This window comes from Microtus oregoni, unplaced genomic scaffold (assembly GCF_018167655.1).
Source record: "Microtus oregoni isolate MIOR12 unplaced genomic scaffold, Mior012 000012F_ref0000307, whole genome shotgun sequence".
In the NCBI taxonomy this organism is placed as follows: domain Eukaryota; kingdom Metazoa; phylum Chordata; class Mammalia; order Rodentia; family Cricetidae; genus Microtus; species Microtus oregoni.
Genome location: NW_024543071.1, coordinates 36,298,626 through 36,317,336, shown reverse-complemented (window position 1 = coordinate 36,317,336; position 18,711 = coordinate 36,298,626). Strand labels below are relative to the sequence as shown.

The window sequence follows — 18,711 nt, the reverse complement described above, 5'->3', positions numbered from 1 at the left end:
TTCAAAAACAGATGTCTAGCTGGGGCTGGGGAGTGGGGTAGGTGAGGGTGGGGGTGGTGCACACATTTAATCCTAGTACTTGTGAGTTAGAAGCAGGTAGATCTCTGGATTTGAGGCCAGCCTGGTCCACACAGTAAGTTCCAGCACAGCCAGGGCTACACAGAGAGACCCCACCACAAAATAAATAAATAAATAAATAAATAAATAAATAACAGGAAAAAAGTGAAAAGAAATAATTGTTTAAATACTTAATTCTGAAACATAGTATTCTAGAACTTTCTTGCACTTTAAAAATAATTTTATCCAATAACTATGTCTCAAATGTATACTTTGTGCCCAGTATTGAGTAAGATACTACATACATAGACAAAAAAGAACATGAACCTAATTTTTAAGGTTTTCCTGATCTGTGGAAGAGGAGTTAGAAAAGAAACAAATAATTTGAATGCAAACTACAGCTTGGCAAGTCCCTGGAAAGTAATTTCCCAGTGGATCTATACAAAGTCCAATCAGCTTTGACATTTTCACCAGTTTATAGATGAACACTCTTCAGTAGGCATCAAAGTGTTGCCATTCCATGCTCATACCCTAAGACAGAGAAACAGGGCAAATTAAAGAGCCAGAGGCCACCCACCCATCAATGCTTTCTAACCAAGAAAACTAGAAATTTGTGGCACCAAAGACCTGATGTGGGATTTCCCTCTGTATCTGTGATTACCATTGATAAATAAAGGAACTGCTTTGGGCCTATAGCAGAGCTATAGGGGAACAGAGCTAGGCAGGAAAAACTAAACTGAATGCTGGGAGAAAGGAAGCAGAGCCAGGGAGAACTCAAGGAGCTGCTGCCAGATAGACATGCTGAAAATTTGCTGGTAGTCCATGACCTCGTGGTGATGCACAGATTAATGGAGATGAGTTAAATTAATATGTAAGAGTTAGCCAATAAGAAGTTAGAGCTAATGGGCCAAGCAGTGATTTAAATAATATAGTTTCTGTGTGATTATTCTGGGGCTGAGTAGCTGGGAATGAACAAGCAGCCTCTCTTACAACAACCTCTCACTCCGACCCCAGCCTAAACCTAGATCCAGATACTCCTTAGAGAAATCCTAAGTTTTGCATGTGGCCTGGTTGCTTTCAGTCTTTAAGTATGGCCTGACTTTGTACAAACCTTCCTGGGGAGGCATGTGCAAGCATCTGTTTCACCTCGCATGAGATACTTAGGATGACCAAAGGACTGGGTCCGCTCATGGTCAGTTTGGTGAACCATGAGCTCACTGGCTTCCTTACAGGAGTGTGGGTGATCCCTAAACAGCTGTATCACTGAAATGTTTCACCCCATCATGGTGATGACTTTTCCGGAGCTGCACAGATAAGCCCTTCAATCAGTTCATCTTTTACCCGCTCTAACCTGGCACCCCCAGAGACCATATGCAGCTGGGGTACATGTACATAGAGCTAGAGTGGAGATACAGGCAGTTGAAGACAGACTCTCAGGTGAGCATCTAATGTCCCTCACCCGCCCCCTTGTATGAGGTAAACTTAACAGGCCCAGTTCTGAGGTTTTCTTGTGATCACAGTTGCTCTGATTAAGGTAGTAGTGGTTGTGATGCTCAAAGCATTCCACAACATCTGTAATACTTTTCAGTCCTGTGGTTCCCTACCACACAGACTCAAATATTTTGTCCCCACATACTCTTCTATTCTCAACTGTGTCCCATTTCAGGATGAAAGCAGAGTTCAAGCCCAGATTTTCTGCGAGTCACAAGACACATGTGTTGTATGAGTCAGGTAAACAGAAACTGTAAAATTTGAACAAAAGAAATGAGTTTATCAAGCCTTGAGTTGTTTTGGCCAAGACTTGTGCTGTTGGTCCTTATATGACCTAGTTATAACCAGGGTTTTCTATCATGTCGCCTAGGATGGTGAAATTTAACATTGGGATAAATTCCATCACTGTCCCTAAAACCAAACAAGGGCACGGACAGAAATGCTTTCTGATGGGAAGGAAGAACATTTTGGCTACTCAGTCAATTATGCATTTCATCAATAGAACTTTCTATATCCTAAACAATCAGCTGATTGATAGATCTATCTTACAATACTTGAGAGATAGAATGCCTTTAGTAATAAAACAAAACAGAAAAAACAAACTCTCCAAGCTTTTTCAATTTGGTATGCTGTGGGAAGAGAAAGGAGTTCTGTGGATCATTAAACTTGAATACATGATTCAGCCAAAAGATTCCTGGGTTCTTGTCTGTTCCTATAATTCTACTTTTCTAGAAATTGGATGTATGGCACAGTGGTGGGGCATATACTGGTGTGTTCAAATCCCTGGGTTCAACCTCAAGCACAGAAAACAACTTAAAAAAAAACTCTCTGCTTTTACAGGATTTTATTTTCTTATAGACAGAGTGAGAGATTATCTACATGATCATCAAGGTCGTCTCCATGATTCTCAGTACATTGAAAGTAATAGACACAAACGAATCTGGACTCTCTGGCCTTAGACAAATCAAAAAGACATCAGACACTTTGGTTAACTTCATTGCAGTGAATGCCAGCATTTGTAGCTGTTCAAAGGTTTAGGAAATGGATCTCTCTGTGTCCAGGAGAGAAAAAGTCACAAGTGACCTCAAGGAAGGGTTATGCAACATGGTTCTTGGACAAAGGCCAACTGCTCAGAGATGCTCTCCTCCCTTCCAAGCGATATCATCAAGTCTGTGTGCTGCCCAGTCCCCCAGTTGTTCTGCATGCTCATCTTAAGTCTCTGTGCTGGCAAACCCCAGACTTTCTCTGGACTGATCTTAAATCCCTGAAGCTCTCCCATCTGGAAATTCTCTCTTCTCCTTTGAAGTCAGTCTGTTGCTCCCAAGTGGCATTCTGCCTACCTATAGGGCCACCACTTCTCACCAGATCCTAGCTGGCATCCACTCTTCATCTCTGTTATGAATGTTGACCTGATCACCCACCTTTTCTCTTTCCTGTCTGCATTATTTTTTTCTAGTTTATCACATCCAGCCCTGGGCAGTTAATACCCTTTGCCTGCTGATAATCCCCAATTTATGTCTTTTTGTTGGACTTTAGTTGAACTTCAGAAGCCCATATGCAGTGTGTACTGAATATTTGCATTTAAATTTCTAACTAGGGGGTAAAATGGTATATATCCACACTAGAAACTATTGAGTTTTCTGGTCCCGATTTGGCCTTCCCCCAGCTATCTTTCCTGTTGTTATCCATCTCTATTAGTGGTGCTATCATCTCTCCAGTTGCTCAGTCAGCTGAAAACCATCTTTTCCTGGTATGTTTTGTTTTTGTAAGACAAGGTTTTGCAATGTATACCTGGTTGCTCGGAGATTACTATGTAACACACAGTGGCCTGGAAATTGGAGCGATCCCCCTGTCCCTGCCTTCTGAGTGCAGGGATTACAGGCATGTGTTACCATACCAAACTTAGAAACCATTTTCAGCTTTCCTTGCACCCTGTACACACTGTGCAAGTGATGCTGCTGGCTCACTTGACCCCAGGACTGCATCTTAAATCCCCCTTACAGTCCGCAGGGTTGATGAGCTTTACCTGTCTCTCCCTCCATCCGTCCTTTCCTATCTCACTGGGAAGCCTGTTTATTCACTTTTGCTTTTAACTTCACATTTTTTTGTCTATAAAGGATCCAGAGGATGTTTTTATTTAAAATTTATTTATTAAAGATTTCTGCCTCCTCCCCGCCACCGCCTCCCATTTCCCTCCCCCTCCCCCGATCAAGTCCCCCTCCCTCGTCAGCTTGAAGAGCAATCAGGGTTCCCTGACCTGTGGGAAGTCCAAGGACCACCCACCTCCATCCAGGTCTAGTAAGGTGAGCATCCAAACTGCCTAGGCTCCCCCAAAGCCAGTACGTGCAGTAGGATCAAAAACCCATTGCCATTCTTCTTGAGTTCTCAGTAGTCCTCATTGTCCACTATGTTCAGCGAGTCCGGTTTTATCCCATGATTTTTCAGACCCGGGCCAGCTGGCCTTGGTGAGTTCCCGATAGAACATCCCCATTGTCTCAGTGTGTGGGTGCACCCGTTGTGGTCCTGAGTTCCTTGCTCGTGCTCTCTCTCCTTCTGCTCCTGATCAGAGGATGGTTTTTAAGTAGACCACACTTAACTTGTCTTCCCCTCATGCTTCCTGGTGAGTTGCCACCCCTCCGTGACCCTTGTTCCATGTGAGCCAGACGTGGCTATTCTCTTCCCCGTTGAATCTCCAGTACTGCGCACAGACAGACATTCTGTAGATACTTGCTGAATGAATGAATGATCTATCTGGTCATGCTGAAAACAGCTAATTTCACTTTTGAAACTTTTCCTGTCTAGGCAAATAGGCATTCTCATGGAAATGCTTGTTTACACTGTTTATTTACCCCTGTACACTGAGTGTGGTACCTTTAACCCCAGCTAGTAGGAGGCAGAACCAGGCAGATCTCAGTGACAGTGACCCGCTCTGGAACTGAGTGTGTTTGATGAGAGGTAAAGCTGCCCAATACACACTTGGACCCCGGATTTTCGTTTTATGACAGGTAACTGTGAACAATATCGAAACTCTGTTCCCAATTTTGTTTAAGTCTCTAATGTACACCGAACACTAACAATGAGAACAGCAGGCAAAAGTGGGCTGAACTTACACTAAAGCAAACCAGGCACGCCACTTTCTGTTTTACTCTAAAATGAAAAGCCTATAAAAGTTGACTATAAGCATAATGATGACTTTGGATTTAATTTAATTCTAAAAATTAAACCATGTTTTTCCCTACCTTCTATTTCTACAATCAATTAACAATCACATTGTATTAAGCTTGTTCTTACTGCCCCGGGTGGAGGGGTGCATGTGGTAAGGAGCTGTAGGAAGGCATACTCTATGAAGATGCACATATGTATGTCTATATATTGTTGTCCTGAGTTTCTAAATAACCGTGGCCAGTTTTCCCATCTGCCAGTTCCAGATCTGCAGGTCCAACCAACTATGGGTTGCAAATACACACAGGAATGAAACTGTGACTGGACCAAGCATGTCCGAACCTGTTCTCATTCTCCCCTAGACAGTACAGGGCAGCAGCGGCTTGGCAGCAGCCACACCATGGTAAGTGCTGTGAGCTAGCTACCTGCACCCAGCAGTACATGCAGAGGTTACAAGGAAATGCTTTGCCGCTGGATTTCGGTATCCTTGGGGGACCTAGAAAAAACTCCTGAAAACACCAAAGGATACCTGTATTATAACTGCTTAGAAGGAAAAAATGCAAAAACATAAAAAGGAAGAAAAACAATAAGAAAAGGGAAAAGTCAAGTGGAGAAGCTTCAGAGAAGACGAGCCAAAGGCAAGCTGGGAAAAGCCTCAGTGTGCAGCACAGGTCCGTAGGAAAGCTGGCTGCAGGCCACTCTTCCAGGCTTCCACACGACCATTACAGCTGAGTCAACAGCTATGGACAGACTGACAGCAGGAAGGAATCTGTCCAGAGGATTCATCAGTGAGTTCAGTTCTAAGAACATTTCACTTGATCATTAATCCTGTGTTCAGTGCACGTGAGCCAAACGCTAATTTTATATCCATTCATTCAGTTCATTGTAGATCCTCTTCACAGGGTTAGGACGAGGGTGAGAGGAGGGGGCAGCAGGGGTGTGCAACAAGTGTTGGGTTAGAATCTCTTCACTTAACAGTTAGAGACCTTGTCAATCTTATTTGCATTAAATTCAAAGTTTTTAAATAATTGCATTAAAACATTATTGATTTTTGAGTATTGTGATTTTTTTCACCACAATTTGAACATCATGCCCAAGAGGATGAGAAAGAAACAATGTGGATGCTGACTTCTAGAATCTCGGCCTCATGGATGGGGTCTGTGTCCACAAGACTTATTGAGCAGGAACCACAGGAGGGCAGGGTTTTGGACTAGGCTCTGGAACTAGAATCTCATGGCTAAACCAGGCTAAAACTCAACATGGAGTGACTTATGCTCTGTGTCACTAACCCCAAATTAGGACGTCATCTGATCTTTTTCTATCAGTCACATGGACAACCACAAGTCCAAACAAGGCCAGCTTCCACCAGCTCAATAATGAAGTTTTCTGATTTAAAAAATATTTTAGTATGTGTGTGTTCTTTCATTTATGTCTATGTATACCATGTGAATGTTCGGTGCCTATGGGAAGCAGAAGAGGGAGTTGTATCCCCTGGAACTGGAGTCACAAATGGCTGTGAGCCACCATGTGGTTGCCAGTGATAAAATCCCCATCCTTTGGAAGTGGACAAGCACTGAGCTATCTCTCCAGCCCCAAGTTCCCCAGATTAATCCTATGAAAACTGCACCTGGAGTCAACTGCTTAGTTTTTTTTTTAATTGTCTCTTCTTTGCCCACTTTACGAGGGAAGTGACTTTGAAATGACAGATCTACTTTTTTTTTTAACCTGAGTTTCTGATTGTTTTGTTGTGGTTGTTGTTTGTTTTTCATTATGTTTATAAAAGCACTTTCTTTTTCTCATTCCATGGAATGCTCATTCTATTTTATGGAATGAAGTGTTACTGGATTGTAGGGTTGTAAGATAAAACCAAGAACTTTTTAAATCAAATTATAACTTTGTTTTTTCACAGATTGACAAGCATTTTAGAGTGGTTAAAAAAAATAGTGGTAATTCTTTGGAACTGATGAGGCAGAAAAGTTACCACAACGGCCCTCCTTGTCCTGGGCTGTTTCAAGGTTATAGACTCCCATGCTCGTAGACTAGAAGAATCAATATTGTGGAATTGGTTATATGTCGGGTGTTGGTGGCACACACCTTTAACCCCAGACCTTGGGAGGCAGAGGCAGGCAGATCTCTGTGAGTTCAAGGCTAGTCTGGTCTAGAGCTAGTTCCAGGACAGGCTCCAAAGTTAAGGGAAACCTTGTCCCAAAAAAAGGAAAGAAAAGAAAAAGAAAATGGTTATACTTCTAAAAGCAATCTAGATTGATTGCAGTCCTCAACAATATTCCAGTGCCATTCTTCACAGAAATAGAAAAAAGTCTTAAAAGTCATATGGAGTGCTAGAGTGGTGTCTCAGTGGTTAAGAGCACTGGCTGCTCGTCCAGAAAATTAGTGTTCAATGACCAGAACCTACATGGTGGTTCATAACCATCTGTAACTCCAGTTCTGGGGATCCAACACCATCTTCTGACACCGGGAAGCACACCCCACACACATAAAAATGAAGTCATATGGAAGCAAAGACCCTAGATCACCAGAACAACCCTAGGAAAACCAACAAAGCCAAAGGTCTCACCATCTCTGGTGTCTACAAATGTCTTTCTGAATATGGCTTATTTCATTTAACATAATGATTTCTATGTCCATCCATGTTCCAAGTGTCATGACTTCAGTTTTCTTTGCATCTGAAAAAAATCCCACCTTGTGTATGCACCGCATTTTCTTTATCGATTCATCTGTTGTTTATTATTAGGCTAGTTGTTTGTTGGTTATCATTTATAAGACAGAAGAACACAAACATCTCTGTGGCGCCTTGAGTCGTTAAAGGGCAGGAATCCTTATTACCCAGTCTAGTCACTTTACTACCTAGGCAGTGAAATGAAACAAAATATTAAAAAATAGGCTAAAGGTGTCCATTTTTAGTAGACATAACCCTTATTATCCTGCTGCTTCCTAAAATATATTTTCATATCTTATGAAAAACTTTGTAAATATTTAACTCTCTATGACTCCCAGTTTCTTTTCTTTTCTTTTTTTTTTTTTTTTTTTTTTTGGTTTTTCGAGACAGGGTTTCTCTGTGGCTTTGGAGCCTGTCCTGGCACTAGCTCTTGTAGACCAGGCTGGTCTCGAACTCACAGAGATCCGCCTGCCTCTGCCTCCCGAGTGCTGGGATTAAAGGCGTGCGCCACCACCGCCCCGCCCAGTTTCTTAATAAAGAATATCTTCTACAAAGAGCTGTAAGGATTAAAGAGAAATTCAGGGACAATCTATAAATCAAAAGACAAGCTCAGTACATAGAGAGTGCAAAGACAGAAAGGTAGACTAACCCAACCCTTCCCTTTATTCCGAGATTAAACCATTGTTGTCCTTAGACTTATCTGGTGTGTGCTGTTCACATCCCTTAAGCAAGCAAATACCACAGTTCTATCTTTTTTGCATAAAAGATTCCTGACCCATTTTCCAAAGAAGACTACCAAGATTATCAAAAGTACACGTGACTTTGGGCTTTGTCCAGGGAACACAAGGCCGTCATGGGGACTCTGCGTGGGAGATTCTCACACGAGTTTTCAGCTTACTCTCATTTAACTTGGAACCAAACAGAAAATTCTTCTGTTGTCTTAGACCCCTGTGCTATTTCTAAAAGAAAAGAAGATTGGCATAAGATTTTCTCAAGTTAGACTTTATTTGGTGGTGGGAGGCTCTATGCCCATAAAAATATAGATGAAATAAAGTACATCATTTTTCTCTTAGTTATACCAGAACTCAAGGACAAATTTCCAGTCTCACAAGTAAATATTAAAGTTTCTATTTCCTGGCTGGGAGTGTAGTTTAGATTTAGAACACTTGCTAACTTATTCAGGGTCCTGGAGTCAGTACCCAGAACTAATAATAATAATAATAATGATAATAATAATAATAATAATGTATTATTTTCTTCACAAAACACAGATTGAAACAGAAAATCTGTAATGAAAAATAGATATGCTGCCTTGGGTCTCCTTGACCTGTTTCAGCAGACTTCATTTTCAACAGCCCTAATATAAGACCCAGCTCTCTGGGCTGCTCAGAGTTCAAATGACTTAACATAAAATACACAGACCAAGACTCAGATAGGAGAAATCACACCCACAAGTGGCAGCTGTTTTCGTAAGTACTGCTGTTTCCTTCACTAAGCCTGTTGGGAGCTCCTACCAAACATCAGGCAGGACTGAGAGACAATGAGCGTGGTGATTCCTCATCTTTGGAGACAGATCTAGGATTAATAAAAAAGACCCAACAGTTCCTTGCTCTGTGACTCTCTCATCTCCCTCTTCTCCAACTAGAAGGACCATCTTCCTTGTTGGGCCACTGCGAGAACTCAGTGGACTGAAGCTTTAGTGTAGTGTCGAACACTTAATAAGCTCGTAATAACTGTTTTAGAAGGTGGTTGTCATCATTTGCCTTCCTCTTGGGTCTTCATCAATAGCAATATGCTCAGGAAATGCCCGTTTGGTTTTAGAGTTTGTTTAGAAACTCTGAAATTAGAAATAAGGGCAAAATTAAAAGATGCCATGTTCTGCTTGCATCTCAGGGCATCTTGATGGGCAAACGTGCTGCAGCGCATCTGGTGGCTAGTAGCAGAGACAGGAAGGAGACGGACCCTCTGAATCCCTAGTGCTCACTCTCCAGCCTTGCTAGTGATCAGATGCCTCCAAGGAAAGGTTCTGAAATCGTGCTGAGTCTCAAACTCAGGACGTCTTGGGCATGGCTGCAGCTAACTGCACTCGTGATGGAGTGATGGAGAATAGTGCCTATTCCATCCAGGCTAATATTATACTTAACACAAGATGGCTCCTGAATGTGTCCAAACTTATTTTATGACAGGAACACAGTCACAAAATCAGATAACTTCCAGACAACGTAAATGACAAATGAGAGGGGTTAATTAAAAATGTAAACTATTTTGCCCCCCTTTGCTCTTTTGATGACATTTTATTGTTAGTAGCTTCCTCTGTGGCAAGATAAGAAGCTGGAAGGATGTCAGCAATGGGAAACATTCTGAGTCATCACTTCCAGCTCTTCCATGAATACATCACCCTCATCTTCTCTTACAAGCTGTTTGACAGCAAAGTCAACAGACAAGAGGGCCATTTGAGCCCAACAGAAATGAATGCGTCATTGATAACCATTGACATGGTCTTTAACGGCAATGGCTGAAAGCTTGGGATTTAGGCTTTAAGGCGATCATAATTTTCTTTTCAATTAAAGACTCTTTAAAGCACATGCTAACAAAGCAGATAAGGCCGAGTTTATGAGCCCACGCTTGGAGTGAATCATACCACATGGCAGAGCAGTGCCTCTGTGCCTGCATCCCCAACATCGTTTCTCTTCTGCTACTCAATATTCAGAACAGATTGCGGGTAGGTACTATAGTTTATGTCGACAACAAAGATGAAAAGCTGACCTTCTCTACGGAACTCAGGATATGTTCATGTTTTTTATTTTTTTCTGTGTAGCAAATACGAGTTCAAGAGGACACTGTCAGTGTTGACTCTCTCTCTCTCCCTCCACACACACACACACACACACACACACACACACACTTGAATCACACATTTCTTATCAACAATTATGAGAAAGGGAAAATGTTCCAGAAACAAAGATGGGATTTCCAACACTTACTCCCATCTTTTAAGGATTTGTAATAAAAACACAAAGCATTTTTTTTTTTAAAAATAAGTTTAGGCCTTAAAATTGCTTGTTGCAGGATCAAAACACATTTGTGAAAGCAAATCCTCTGGAATTGGACCCTAATATATATACATGTGCATGTGTGTGCTTTACACAGTTACAGAAGTAGAATGCCCTAGAGGATAAAGAGGCTAAAGGAAGGCTCCCGAGTTATAACTGTGGAATAGATAGGCTCAGTCCTAAGGTGCTGGACAGCACATGGAGTGCTTTCTGGGGACATGCAGCATATTAAAGCAGTCTCATGAGCACAGCCCCAAACACTTCAGCTCTCCTTGGCAGCGAGGCAGAACGTTTTCAAATAAGGCATGGAAATTTCTCTGAGCATCTTGCACAGTTGTAGATCATACCGCTACACAGCAGCTTTGCCTTGCTATTCTGTGACGAAGAGACTAAGCCCAGGCCTGTGCATCTGGAAGGGCAGCCAGCTTGAAAGCACACTGAGCTGAGCGCACTCTCTAGTCTTCTGCGGTAAGATGAGATGAAGCTGAATCCAGGAGTATTCCATACAACTGACAAAGTATGATAGGTCAAGCCATGAAGTTCCCTGGGGTTTTCTTTCAATATTACGCTGAGGCCTCAGAAGCAAATCCTCCAAATGGCTGTAAGAGCAAACTCTAGTCTATTATGGAAAAAAAATATATTTTCCTGCCCCTGCTTTGCTTTCTTTCCAAGGGCTTGTGACTGACTGCATGGGAGGCATATTAGCTGTAACTTAGAAACTGCAAGGAGAGTTAGGACTTGTAGCCTCCCCTATATTTCTTTAGAGGCTCTCTAGAATGGTATGAAGTCTGCTCTTCTGCCTTCCCTGGTGCTGACTTCTGCAGGTATACAGGTGCCATCCTACGTACTAGGGGAGATGGTCCAGAGCCCATTGAAGCTCAAGCCTTTGCAGCCAGGAGGGCTTGTGGCTGGCAACACTCTCTATGTTGGCTTTATTGTAATTTCTGTAAAATCACTAACTGGTTACATTACTGTCAAGATTGTTATGCTGGTCAGAGACAATGGCAATGCTTGTATTTGGCAGGCACTATTCAGCACTGCTAGGTCTATGTCACAGACCCTAACTACTGTGTGACTATGTCAAGAGGTTCCCTTTCCACATCCCACTGGCAACTAGAATCTGTTCTGTCACTAAAGTCCCCTTGGACCCAAATCATGCTCTGGCATCCTTTGGATTTAAACTCTTCCTGCCGAGTTCTCTTTCTTTGCTAGGTCCTTCCCCATAATCTACAAGGAAGCTCTGCGTTTTACTTCCTGAAACAAAACACAACAACTGAATCACTCTTTAAATATTCAAGTCTTTTTGCTTAGAATTTTTCACCGAACAGCAGTGGGCTCCATTCAATATGTTCTGCCTGTTCCCTCAGCATCCGTCAGCATTGTTGGTCATCCCGCTCTCATCGTCCAATCCAGTCTCCTTAGGTGACTCCATCATGTGGTCAAGATTTGGGCTATTACTTGTGTGCTTGGAGTGTCTGCAGCCACTGTCTGTCCCATTCTGCAAATGACTTTCAGATTCTTCCCCCTCTCCTCAACTGGTTTCTGCAACTTTATTTAAGATCAATGTAAATCAATTACTAGGAGAGTTACTAGTTGATCACTCATTCATTGACAACTTGCATCATTTATTCAATGCTATATTAGACAGTATCAGAACACAGATCAACTAATAACTCCAAGCTTCCTAACAATTTAAATGAAAATTTCAAAATGTTTTAAGACCTCATTTTGGAAAACGAAGTGTTTAACTTCCTATTCCCACTCTCTGTAGAACAAGAGCAGGTCATTCCTTTACTGACACACATACAGAGCATCACCTTTTGTGTTCTGCTGATGCTGTCACTCAATACCGATCTTTCAGCCCCATCAGTTGCATCATATTACCTCAAACCTCCAACAGTGGAGGGCTTAAACAAGAACAGACGCTGCCAGAACGTGGCTGCTTCTGTGGATGTGAAGGCTGAGTACCCATCTATCTCCTCCCCGGCATGCGCTTTCTTCAGGATGTTAGAGTAATGAGCTTAGTGCTGCAACCAAGTGAGAGGGAACACATTGGCTGTAGAATGCACATGCTTCAGGTTTGTTCATTTGTTTGTTTGTTTTTGATTTTGAATCTTGGGCAACTGTTCTCAGGCAACTACTTTACAGTTCCTTAAAGCAGTGATTGTCCAAAGAACTTAAGTCTTCTCTGATGAGCATGCAACTGAATGGAAGGAAGTAAACAAAAATAAAATAAAAAGATGAGGGCGGATAGGGAAGCAGCTGGATAAGAAAACTGAAAAAAAGAACAGTGACTTAAAGTTTATTCCAGCCACAATGCAGGTTCTTCTGACTTTGGGGTAGCATCATATGATGTGCTTCTGTGCTCATTCCTGAGATGTTCTGTTGTACTTCTCTCCACTGTTCTATAGATCTCCAGCACTAGGGAGCCATCTGGGTCTGGATCACACAGCAGTGAACAAACAGATAAACGAACTTTAGAAAAGTTAAGGCAGGAGACCACTGTGATCTTAGACTATCAAGACAAACACTGCCATTACTATTAACATCTGGATGATAAATTCCTGCTGCAAGAAGTGGTAGTCTGTAGGTAAATTAAATGTCAAAAAGAACACACCACCTTTAGCTGGGCAGTGGTGGTGCACGCCTTTAATCCCCGCACTTGGGAGGTAGAGGCAGGCGGATCTCTGTGAGTTTGAGGCCAGCCTAGTTTACAAGAGTTAGTTCCAGGACAGGTCCCAAAGCTACAGAGAAACTCTGTCTTGAAAAAAAAAAAGAATCTACCACCTTGATGTGGGTTATCTATCATTGGGTCCCATAATTCTGACTTGCCAACGGAGCATTCCTCTCCTGCTGGAAGCTCTCGGGACAAACCACCAAGTTCCTTATTAATCTGTTTCAGCACTGTAGTCTGTGCTTTTCGCCTGGCTCCTCATTATCTCAATAAGTACTCAAAGTCGAGCAAAACCCCCCAATTATTCAAGCGCTGATGAAGGATTTGTCTCGCCTCATACCAGTGATGCCTGAGCCAGGTAGAGAGGAGGCAGACCTCAGGAGACTCTCCCTGAAGGCTAAATGGAGAGCAATGACTGCAGATTATGGCATCAAACACTCGCCAGAGGACCCCACTTAGATCTTTCCGGAGCAACTTAGAAGATATGCTGTCCTTTCCTATCCTAAATATGAAGTTCCTCTTGAATTTGTTCCAAATCTTAGTATCAATCTCCCAAACTAGGAACCTGAGGGTCGCTTTCCTTGGTTTGGTACTGGCACCAAGGACTCGCCCAGCACTGCCAACTGAATCCACTTTGTAGTCTTTTACTCCCTTCTTCCCTTCACACACAACTCTCCTGCTCCCTGTACCACCTCTCAGGCTACAGAACAGTTCTCAGCAAGTGGCCTTATTTTAATGTCGCCCTACATGGAGAAGTAGCCTCATAGCTACTGAACAGACAGGTCCAGCAGGGGAGCTACCAATGTCTAGGGGGAAGGTCATATAAATTGTTCTTCTAGTAAGATCTTGCATCTCTTTATTCCCACTCAAGTGTAGCCTTCTAGAGAGCGTATTGGTATTGGGAGCTGATTCCCTTCAAACAACTTCCCTTCTGCTTTACTTAAGTGGTCATTTTTTGTTACTTGCAATTATAATCTGTTACTGTACATAGTTCCTTCTAATCTCTCCCATAAATTATAGATACTCGTTTAGTCCCATTGGTCTGTGACTGCCACCAAGGACAGGGCCTGTGTCTATGAACAACTCCATACACTTGTACGGAATGCGTCCTCCACCTACTAACATAGTTTCCAACGGGCATTCAAAAGCTTGACGATGGGATAAGTATTCTTGACCAGTCCTTTCCTATAGAACATAGGATTCATTCACGATGTTACAGGTCTCTGAAACTGCACTGCTTCTCATTCTCGGTCTTAGACTCCCGCAAGGACAAAGCAGGGGAATCAGACATTCCGGCAGGTTTTACTGAGCACTCTATCCTCTGGTTTTCCAACTGCCACATTCCTGCCTAAGAGATTCCCTCCCTGGAGCAGACAGACGTATACCCATCAAGATGAGCACGGCTGACCCCTCACAGAATTCCTTAGAAACACCACTTCCAACAGCTAGTTCAAAGTCTAATAACCTTTGGCCAAAAACTGCTTCTCAGAGCCAGCGGGAGTGCTCTCAAGCCAGCACTGTGGTTGTTTATCATGGCGGAGGGTCAAGGCATTCGGGAGCCTTGATGGAGAAGAGCCCAAGAGCTATTTATCCACGGGCATGTCACAGTCCAGGCACGGGTGAGATAAGCCAGATGCTGCTCCACTGTTACATCTGTAAATTACCAGGTGAGCCTCTAAAGTCTTTGAATTCATCCAGCAGGAAGGACTACTAAACACATCCTCTTTCACTGCAAGGAAAAATGTCGAGGGTTTTATTTTTCTATCTACTCTCAAAAGGACATTAAAGACTGATTGGGTGCAGGGTGTTTGCTAAAGCCATATCCCCCCTCCATCAAGCCTCTGATGAGGAGAAGGGGTGGAGACGCCAATAGGAGACAGTAATAAGATTTTACAGGATGGAAAGTGGAGAGTTCAGTGTAAATGGGGGGGAAGGGAAATGCCTCGTCCATCTGGGATGATTGTGCAATGTTCGCTGAGCAACTGGGCTTTAAAGCACCTAGAGCATTTGCATTTGTCAGCTTTGCAGGACTACAATAAAGCAACTAGTTTCGCATATAAAAAAGAATCACGCAGCTTGCAGGTTAGCCCCCCCACCACCACCACTCATGTGATCTCTTGATGACAACATATCGCGGTGGGAGAGCACAGAAGAGCAAAACCATCGTAACCTGGAACTGATACAGTAAGGGAAAGGACAAATAGGGTCCTAGGGTCCCTTCTAAGGACACGACCCCAGCACCTAAAGACTTCCCATTTTCCAACACACTCTCCTTGTTCTATACATTAGGGACCAAGCCTTTACCATACAGACCCTTGAGTTATCATAATTAAATAGTTGTGGGATGATCTTTTTGTTCACTGTGAAAATGTATTGGTATGACTGGTTTAAATAGAAAGTTGAATGATCCATAGCTAGGCAGGAGAGGTTAGGCCAGACTCACGGGTAGAGAGAGGAATTAAGGTTGAAAATCGGGAGCCGCAAGAGATACCAGCAAGACACTGAGGAAGCTGGATATTAATTATGAAGAAGAGGTAAAAAGCCACGTGGCAGACTGGAGATGAATAGAAACAAGCTAATTTAAGTTACAAGAGCTAGGTGGGCACAAGTCCAAGCTAAAGGGCGAGCTTTCATAATTAATAATAAGTTTCCTTATCATTACTGGGGAGCTGGAAGTCCCTAAGGAAGTCCAAAAAAGTCCAACTACATTAAATGACTAAATCATATTCTAACCACAGCAGCCATTTCAAACAGGCAGGAGTCAGACAAGAGACAAGAAAGGCAACTGCAGAGAACAGTGCAATCAGAGCCAGCGACAAGGGACGAAGGGTGTGTTATGAGTGTGGTAGGGATCAACAGGAGAGAAAGACGGAAACAGAATCTGAAGCAGATCATAAATGCCATGAATGAAGAATAAATGCCATGAATGAAGAACCTACGAATGTTGAGATAGGAAGTTTGGGGAGATGGATAATCACTCATGGGTTCCTAATGAGTTGCTGTCTCTTCTTCACTGTAGCTATAGGGGCTATGTAACGGCAGTCACCCCCATGCCTAGTTCTCAACCACAGATGCATGTCAGCCTAGCAATCAGCCAGCCAGTCAGTTCTTTTAAGGGTGTGAAATCTGGTCCTCTTTCTAGCCCAATCAATCAAAATTTGTAGTAATAAGGGCGGCGGGGCTGTGTCCCCAGCACCCCGGCTGCCTGGCTAGCTTATGCCCGAAATAACAACACACAAACTGTATTCATTTAAACACTGCTTGGCCCTTTAGCTTTAGCCCTTACTGGCTAATTCTGATATACCGATCAACCCATCTCTAATAATCTGTGAGCACCGGTCTTACTGGGAAGATTCTAGGTCGGAGCTTCATCGCGTGTGTCTGCCCAGGAGTGGGGCATGGCATCTCTCTCAGGCGTCTGCTCCAGAGAGGAGAGCTGTGGAGTCTGAGCTCACTTCCTCTTCCTCCCAGCATTCTGTTCTGTTTACTCCTCCCACCTATCTTCTAACCAATAAAATGGGCCAAGGCAGTTCCTTTATTAGCCAATGACCTTCCTCCATCAAAAATTCTTTGGAGTAGCATGACGACTTGCAAGGAAATGTTCAGTGCTGCCCAACCAGTGTTGAGTATGAGCATCCAGGTGAAATAGGGTGGGGAGGCATTTGAGACAGGAGTTTCAGGCACACTAAAGTTTCTTGCTCTTCAATAACTTGTTTGTATATCACTAGTGATGTGTTCCTCAGTCTGCAACAGTACTGTGTCTTCTAGTTGATAGACAGTCAAACACATTAAGACTCCAGAGCGGAGTGAACATATCTTTGGGATTGGGTAAGCATTTGGAAAAAATTGAGGAACAGTATTAGAAAAATTGACAGGTGTGAAAATCAGGGTTAACTATCTGGAATGCCCAAGAAGAGTCCATTACCAGCTGGCTCTACTTCTTGAAATGCTCAATGACCTCTATTAATATAGCTGGATCTCACTCAAATTCTTGAACATCAAGTTTGTTACATAAGACAGAAATAGGACCAGGCTCTAAGTAACCTAATAAAAGAAACACTGATACTTTCAGGACTTTGGGGTTGTAAAGGTGGCTCAGGGTCTAAGAGCACCAGCTGCTCTTTCAGAGCACCTGGGTTTGATTCCCAGCACCCACACAATGACTCACAACCACCTGTAACTCCAGGGCCAGGACATCTGACTCCCTCTCCTTGGCCAAGGGATCTGCATCCACATGATGCACAGATATACATGCAGACAAAATATCCATACACATAAAGTGAAAATAAAGGCATCTTTTTAAAAAACAAAAGTAGAACCTCCTCCCGTCCCCCTCCGATCTCTTTCTGCTTTAGTTGAGGTACGTACTCCTGGAACTTGTGCTATAGCCCGAGCGGCCTTGAACTCCCAGTCTCCAAGTTCCTGAGTGCTGAGATAAGCCACCACACTCAGAAAGAGCCAGAACTTTTGCTGAATATTATATCCTGACACAAAAGTTACAAAACACAGTCATTGTAGGTTAAGAAACTTGAGGATGGCAAAGCAAACATAAAGTCCCATAAATAGCATTCTGTGACCTTGGTTGACTTCTGTAATTAAGAGAAGGAAAACATCCTAAAAAATCCCCAGCCATCTCTGGGGGAGAGGTCCAAGATCCAGAGAACAGCTCCCAGCCCTCTCCTCTGACAGGAGGAACTCAGCCTGGACATTGGCCTAGAGGGAGGCTGACCGTACAGAGAGTCTATCCCATAAGCCGGCCAGGCAGGCAGATGCTGTCCAAGCTAAATTCCAAGAGGAGTGGTCAGGAAGGACATCTAAACAGGTTGGCAGACAGGAAGGTCGAGGTTAGAGGGCTGCCTGAAACCAAGTGAATATCAGGATGCTGGGAGTCTCGTGGAGGTAGCGGCACCACCAGAAACAAGAACCAATTGAGGCTAAGGTCCTAGCTCTGTGAGGCAGATAAATGAAGAACAGCTTGGGATGTGAGAAAGAGTAAGGGGCAGAGAGCAAATGATGAATTCTAAAGAAAAAAGATTTAGCGCTGAAAGATGAAAAACTAGGTGTGAGGGGCAGTCTCGTCTCTTTACACACATGTGTTTTCCAGGCACACACAAGTTAGATGGAGCTCACAGGGACTTCACACAGAGCAACGATAAGAAGATCCACCCTCTGGCTGCACCAGTAATGAAAAGCAAATGGCAAAGCTACAAACAAAAGACAGCTACAGTGTCCTTCGCGTCTTTCACACCCCAGAAGCTGTATGGGAAGGCTGAGTTAGAAGAATGAATGTCTATATATAATGTGTATAATGTTGCTAAGATACAAACCTGGTGATAGTATGGGAATCGGGTTACGTGTATCATACAGCGGTCCCTATGTGTTAGTGTGTCAGTGTGAATAATCTTCACAAAAATCTTAAGAGGCAAGTATTTTCAGTATTCATATCTTTTGTCATTTTATTGTATGTAGGGTGTTTTGCCTGCAAGTATATCTGGGTACCACATGTGTGCAGTGCCCATAGAAGCAAGAAGAGGGCATCAGATCTCCTGGAATTGCAGTTATAGATGGTTGTGACCGATCATGTGGGTGCTGGGAAT

The 18,711-nt window shown here is 43.0% G+C and overlaps 1 pseudogene; it reads right to left on the bottom strand.

Moving 5' to 3' along the window:
* Nucleotides 1-12,785: 12,785 nt before the first annotated feature.
* On the bottom strand, nt 12,786-13,283 carry LOC121454222 (annotated as a pseudogene).
* Between the last annotated feature and the right edge of the window lie 5,428 nt (nt 13,284-18,711).